Genomic DNA, 7,531 nt, shown 5'->3' with positions numbered 1-7,531 from the left:
ATCAGACTGTCTCATGTGCAAGGCCCAGGAGCTCCTGGGTGACTAAGTTAGTATTTCCATTAAACATTAAAGGCTGCTCTGCTTAAAGATTTCACTTGAGCTGCACTCTAAAGAATGGTTGCAGCTTACAAACTTCTGTTTCACTAGGTGTAAGTCAGTTCTGCATTATTAACCATCCTCTTCCCGTTCCTGTTCATGGCAAATGTGACAGTCCATCCTGCCCGCCCCTTTGGACAAGTGCTGCTTAGGGTGTCCAGAGGAGGAGGCTGATTCCCTGTTAATATTGGCTTTTATATTGACTTCTCCTGGTGGTGATCAAATCCTGAATGCACTTCTCCGTGCCCATCGCTGCAATGGCCAGTCTGGGATCAAGGAGGGGCTCTTGTGCTAGGGAGTGTTTCAGTCCACCTTGGTTCAGGCTTTGTATCATCCACGCAGCCCCAAAGGCCCAGCCCAGCACACCACCACGCGCTCCCGGGAACGGAGCAGCTCCAGTGATGCCTGCTCAGAAACCTGCACCGCGTGCCCCAAACCATAAAGGCCCCACCACTGCTGTGCACTTGGAATGGAAAATTATCTGGGTAAGAAATAAGCCACCAGCCAACCTGACAGAACCAAGCTTGTAGATTTTTCCCTTGCCTTGGATTTACTGCTAATTCTTGGATGCGGCATTGATGGTGACAGTAGGAGGAAAGGGGAGAAAGGGATGCAGGGTTTCATCACTGATTGTCAGTCAAGGGAAGGGTGCCCATGCCACCCTGAGCAGCATTAATAGAGGGATAAAAGCTGAAGGGTCTGCTAAAGCCCTCAGAGTGAACCAACAGGACAATTCAGGTGAATAAGGACTACTCCGGGCAGTCCCAAAGGAAGCTCTGCATTGCCTGAGCTGGAGCGGTGTCCTGCTGATCGCGAGCATGCTTTGTATTCAGGTCCACATTTTCCCCTACTGTTCTCACCGCCGGCCTGGGCTGGCCATGTGGTTCTGGGAGTACTTGTTGGAGGGTCACCCAAAGCAGTTCTGCTCACTGTGCGCCCTGACTGGGGGGCACAAGCAGCCCTGGGGCTTTATAGGTGAAACTGTAGCTCTCTGTTTTGCATCGAGAGCTAAGTCAGCACATAGGTTTTCAGAAGGGACAGGACATGGAGACCAGAAACATTTGGCTGGTCTCTCTGGAAGATATACTGATACAGATTTTTTTTTTTCCTTCTGAACGAGGCTTTTTAATGCCAATGGTGAGTTAGCTGTGGTGATTTCAGAAGGATTTTTGTCTGGATAGTTGTTGAATAGGCCAAGAGGAGAAATTGTGGGGTCTCTACATTTGATCAACATTTCCAAAGAAAAAGCAGCCCTGGAACCAAGGAAACACTTTCATTCCACCTCCTCAAATTCTCTTCACACAGTTCTCAAAGGTTACCCTGTCTGCACAGTGATTAACAGCTCCTCTCTGTAATTGCCTTGGGTGGAGGCTGTCTGAGTCTGAAATGCTGCCTCTGCGGTAACTGTAGCTGTAGTACTTTACCTGATTTATGAGTGGAGATGGGTGCAAAGAGCCTCTCTCCCAACTCCAAAGAAGTCCAAATCCGCTCTCTCAAACCGCAGCTCCCTTGCAGAGCCAGCTGTGCAGCACGGGGGACATCACTCATCCTGCTGCAAGCACTGGGGAGAGGCTGCCTCATCCTTGTCCTCAGCCTTTCCTCTTGGTCCATGTCGGAGGTCTCTGCTCCTGGGGTCGGAGATGCCGCTTGCAGTGAGGGCACTGGGGAGCTGCCAGGGAGGTGAGAGAAGAGTTGGCCTCAGCATATTTGCCCATATCAAGAGCTGTCGCTTGTCTACCTTTCATGAGGAGCGATGAGCTGTCTCAAAGAGCTACACATGACAGATGGTCCTTGCCTGCCTTCACTGCCTCCACTAGCACTGACTTATACGAGCTGGAGTTCGCATTTGTTTTAATTAGGGAGGTGGGCAGTGGCAGCTCTTCAGGCAGGGCTTGCACCAAGCATTTCAGTGACTCACCACCAGTATCCTACAGCATGAAGAGCCAATGTTCTTCCATTTTCAGGTGCATGTTCTTGCTTTCTGCCTCTCCCTGCAGTTTTGAAGGTCCTGGGTTGTAGGAAGTCTCTGAGCCCTTAGGGGAGTTCCTGGGAGCTGCAGTTTCTCTGGGGCACTGGGGAGCCAGCACACACCAGGGACACACATCCCAGGAGTGTTTGGGAACACAAGATGGTCTTATAAATGGTTGCCAGTGTCTCAGTACCTTTTGGAAACACAGACTGAGATTTTTCCTTAAAGACATTTTGACTACCTGGGACAATACAGTCTTGAACAGGAAGGGGTAGAAAGGATTATACTTTCCAGGGAAGCTTGGGAATAGCATAGCTAGGGGTGTGAATGGGTGAGCTGGCAGGAGAGTTGGGTTGCCTGAACATCCAGTGCTTGTGTCCAGTGGCAGGTTAAAGCAACAGCAAATGGGAGATGCTGCTGCATAGCAGAGGGACCAAGTGGACATGGTCAGGAATCCAGACACCATTCCTGAAAATTGCCATCAGCATTGGAAAGCCACAGCCATGTTAGACCGTAGTGGTCCATCTCTCCAGCTCTGAAAGGCTGCAGTATCATGCACAGACCCTAAATAGCAGCTTTACCTGTTAGTCAAATTATTCTCCTCTTCTGTCAGGCTTCTAACTAAGAAATGACATGCTGGATACGACCTCCTGGTCACAGGAACTATTAATGGCTAGCGTAAGACCTGCCTGTGAGCAAAACCCTATTTAAACCCTTTAAGGTTTCATTGACCCACACTTCACGTACCAGCACTCTCGTCACTGCTAAGTTTCACTGAGGCTGAGAGAGACAAATTTGTCTGTGGCTGTGAAGGCAGTTAAATTGGTTGAATTGCATTTTGAAAGTGCCTTGAAGTTGCTATCACAATTAAAGGTGTGGGGGAAGAAGGGTTCTTCTTGCAGGGCTGAGACAGGGCACACTTTTCTGTCTCCCAGGATGGAGAAGGGAGGCTGCGTAGAATGACAATTTGTTTAGTGAAGGCATTGTAATTTCAAATCATTGCTGCAGAGCCTAAATTTGATTATCACAGAAAGGCAGAGTAGGCCAATTTTTTATGCTGGATTGTTTTCTGTAAGCTGCAATAATGTTCCTGATGTTTTCCTCTTTAGAATTGACTGGAGATAGAGTCTGCTTTTCTGCGAGGATTTCGCCATAACAACTTCCCCAAGCTCATGGCATTACTCCTGATTACTTTATGTTAGGTAAAAGGAGACCTGGATGCAGTACTGACAACATCTATTAAGCAGCCCTAGGTTTCCAGTCGATTCACAATAAAACATAATGTCATTATCCACAGGTTGTAGATGGAGAAGGTGAGACACATTTTGGTGGGAAAAAAGCTGTTAAAGGTCATTTGGCAGAGGTGGAAAATAATCCACTGATCTAGCTACAGAACTACAACAGGTAACATGCAACTATATCAAAATAATAGACTAGTGTGAATTAGCATATTTCTACTGAAGTTCCAGGAGCTATAGCAGTTAAAAATAGTCAATGATCAGCTTTATTCACATATATAGTAACTGGAACAGACCTAAAATTATAATCAGATTTTTAGAAAGGTTGTCCAGAAGTGGTTATGTGCTGTGATGATTGATGGATTGAATTCTTAACACCCCCTTTGTGGTTACTGTAAGCTGCTCACACTTATTACAGCTCTACTATGTTTAATTTTGTTACCAAGTTAATTGTATTTTCCCTAAGAGCTCCAGCAGCCTGCTGTGTATTACTGTGTCTTTGCCAATGAACTGCTACACTTATTGGCTAATAACTGGCTGTAAGAATTTTCTTTATAAATGCAGTCTCCTTAAATGTTTCTGATAACATGGTCTGCATAAGTATTCTTCAGGCTTCTTGTTCAGTTTGCCTTACTCTGAGCACAGCAATATTTTGAGTTACTTAAAAGTTTAATGCCCATTTGTCATATTTACTATCAGTATCTGAACTGTAAACATAAAAATTAGTGATTTGTGAAAGCCACTGTAATTACTCCCAAATTTCCTTCAGTGCAAGTGAATATTGAAACAAAGATTTAGAAAGATCTGCTTGGACAGACTGCACAGTATAACTGGGGAATAAATGTGTGACTTTTTTCTTTTTTTTTAGGCTTCTATTAGAATTTGAGTAATGCTTTTTTCAGATTTTCAGCTTTTAGTTTTTCAGAAACATTTTGGAATGTTTGACCATGTTATTCACAACTTTAATGTAGTGTTTATATTGGCTGCTCCTGATGTAGAAATGGCAGTGTGCATGCTGGGGCTGGCTAGTCTGGTATGATGAAGGTGTACTTACAACACTCGTTCACCTAATGAAGCGTGCACAATTACTGCGTAAGATAAGCATTTCAGGTTCCTGCTTAAGCTGTCCAGTCTGTTGCCTTAAATGCATCATACTCAACCGTGACTAATGTTTTTGTATAAGTACATTTTCTTGCGCTGGTAGAAATTTTGATGCTGATTGGAGAGATCCAAGGACTCCCTCTGTACGCTTTGCTGTAATATACCTCTTTCCTTTCTTACTGCTTATGTTTTCTGTTATTCTCAAAACAGTGCTGGGATGTTGTCTTTGCATGGCCTGCTCAATGCTTTAGCTCTGCGCAGTCTGTGGTGGATTTCATGTAGCAGAGTCACTGCGGGAGAAGACAGAGCAGAAATAAACTGGTGTTGGCCGTAATCTGCACAAAACTATTCTTCCCTGCTCTTTAAAGAGGTAGTTTTTATCTTTATGTCTATCAACAGACAATTACTAGATAGACCCTCTTAACTCATTAGAAACAGACCAAAGTCAGGGTTTAGCTAGTACAAATTGCTCTCTGACTTCACTAGAAGCTACTGATAGCCGCACAAGGTCTTTGAGCTCCAACTGAACCTATTAAAAGGATCTGCAGACCTATGAGCTCCTTCCAAAGGAGAATAAACTTATAAGGGAGTTTAACAAATTGAGGTTTTATATAAAGATTTTTTTTTCCCCACAGTGGGAGTAACCTACCTATTTAGGCAAGTCACCTTGGTTTTCTCCATCAGCTTACACCTCAGGGAGACAGGGAATCTTCCACAAACATGCACAAGCTCTGGCAGTCTGCAAGGCTGAAGGTGGAAATGGTGGGGTGAAGTTTTATGGCCTTTGCCATGCATTACAGATGCACCTTTGTTTTACAGCCTGGATAGCCTGAAGTCAGAAGAGTTGAAATCTGACCCAAAGTCACTCTGGCAACCAGACCTTTCCTCTGAGTCACAAGTCATGGAAATGGTTGTGTTGCTTTCAGAGATTTTTATTTAGAAAGAATTTTGTTTAATCTTCCCTCAAGAGTCTATTTATGATAGTAAAAGGTAGGAGTCTATTTAAGGCAGTCATCAAGGCTCCTTCTCTTTAGAGGGACAAAAAAGCAGAGCTATTGCAAAGAGTATGTAAAGGATCTTCAGATACTCATGAGGTGCTAAAATGTTAGATGACATTGAAAGAGCAGGGCAACACCTTGTTACAAAACACTTACACGGATGAGCTCTAAGTTAGGTGCTAACATTCAGAAAGGAGACCTTCGAACTGTGGCAACATCTTTGAAAGCATCACTTCCAGTCTCAGCAGCGATCAAGAAGGAAAACAGCATGGCAGGGATTATTAGGCAGGAATAAATAACAAATCAGAAAATATCATTTGGCTTTTCTGCAAATCCACAGTTTAATGTTGTTACAAACAATTATACATTGTTTCTGATAATGAAGAGACTAAAGGGCGTCAAATTAAGTGATCAAGTAGGAGGTTTTAAGGAAACAAAGGGAATTTTTTTCACGCAGCATGTGTTTAAATCAGTGGAACTCAATGCTGTAGGATACTGTTTATAGCAAAAGCCTATAGGCATTCAAAAAATCAGGAAAGAAAAGCTCTTTAAGATGGAGCACAGTAGTCATATGGAAAAATGTCATGTCACTGTCTTAGGCACTTGGATGAGAATGGAACGAAGCACCCTCTGGGCTTGGCTACCTTTTTCCATTCATTACAGAAGGAACCTAAAGTTTAGGCTAGATGTATGCATTTTGGACAACTAAAGAAAGGTGTGATAATTCTCACGCTTTTTGACAAATTCTTGTTAGAACTGACTTACATAAGGCTTGTAGGAAGAGAAATTCTCTCAGGTACGAGGCAACGAGCCCAACTTGTGATCAAGCAAGTCAGCAAGAAGCTGACTGCTCTGGATTAGTGCTGGAAAAGCACGGGGACAGCAGTCGGTGTCCTGGAAAGAGGAGAAGTGGAGCAGGCCAGCCAGAAGGGAGCAGAACAAGATGGGGTAGCTCAGAGCAGAGAAGGGGCGGGAGAAGAGACAGCCCTGACCTTTGGTACACAACTGGCAAGACCTCCGTACACAACCGGCCTCAATCATTGCCCACACTGATAAAGAACAAGAAATCCCGAAAACCATGAGTGCTCCCTCAGCTGTGATAATAACTGTGCATTACTGAGTGAGCTGGGTTTTTTTTATGTTTTTGTGATCTCATAAGTCACATTTTGAGGCTACTTTCCAAAGTGGTACCTTGTATTTATGCTTTTTTAACACACTGATGATGTGTCTTTGTCTACAAGATTTCATTTTGCCTCTGGTTTCCCTCCCACATCTCGCTGAGTGATGCTGTCACACAGCAAATGCTCTCTCAGATGAACAGGATGGGACAGCACTAACCAGTGTGCTGCAATCATGTTATTTTTAAGGAGACCGATTTTGCTCTGAGGAGGCAAAACCTTTTTCAGCACTTCTTTGCTGGTGCGCCATGGCAAGGCAGACAAAGCTAAGAGGAAGAATCATAGGCAAGTTCCTTACCCCACATTATTCCCATGTGGTTAAAGATTATCAATGATTCATTTTGTGAAGTCCACTCGGAGACCTGCTGGGTCTGTTTTGTGGATGGCTTGAGCTCTTCAGTCTACACCTGAAGCACTGGAAGTTGTACTTTGAACGTATCAGGTGCTACAACACAGTTCAATATCTGGAAAAACCAGAACCTAGATAGATCCTCTTAACAGTCTGGGCCTTTGGCTCTGCACCTGCTTCTCTGTGTGTAAAATAAGGACAGCAATGCCTTTTGAAGTTAGCAGCATGTTGTGAAGATGAAGTCAAGAAAGTGACTTTTGCACTCTGTTTGCAAAACTCCCAGCTTCTCCTGTGATGACTGTCCTAGAAAAGCCCCACAGGGAGTTATTTATTTTCTATTCAGCGCGGAAGTTTGGTGCTGTGCAGAAAATAGGGGCTCAGCTCTCGCACAGAATAATGAATATGGAAAAATAGTGAGTCGGTGTCCTGTCACCACGGTGTCAGCAGCTCCTGTTGATAAGAGACTTAAAGGAAGAATAATGTACAATTATGTCATTAAATATGGACTTGAATTTAGGGGGCTAGGTAAAGGCTAGCTTGGAGGTTGTGTTACTTACTGACTACGTCTTAGAGGCATGAGAGGGGCAGTGTGTGGTAGGACC

This window comes from Dromaius novaehollandiae, chromosome 5 (genome assembly GCF_036370855.1).
Source record: "Dromaius novaehollandiae isolate bDroNov1 chromosome 5, bDroNov1.hap1, whole genome shotgun sequence".
Classification (NCBI taxonomy): domain Eukaryota; kingdom Metazoa; phylum Chordata; class Aves; order Casuariiformes; family Dromaiidae; genus Dromaius; species Dromaius novaehollandiae.
The sequence above is the reverse complement of the archived record's forward strand: the minus strand, read 5'-3'. Positions refer to the sequence as shown.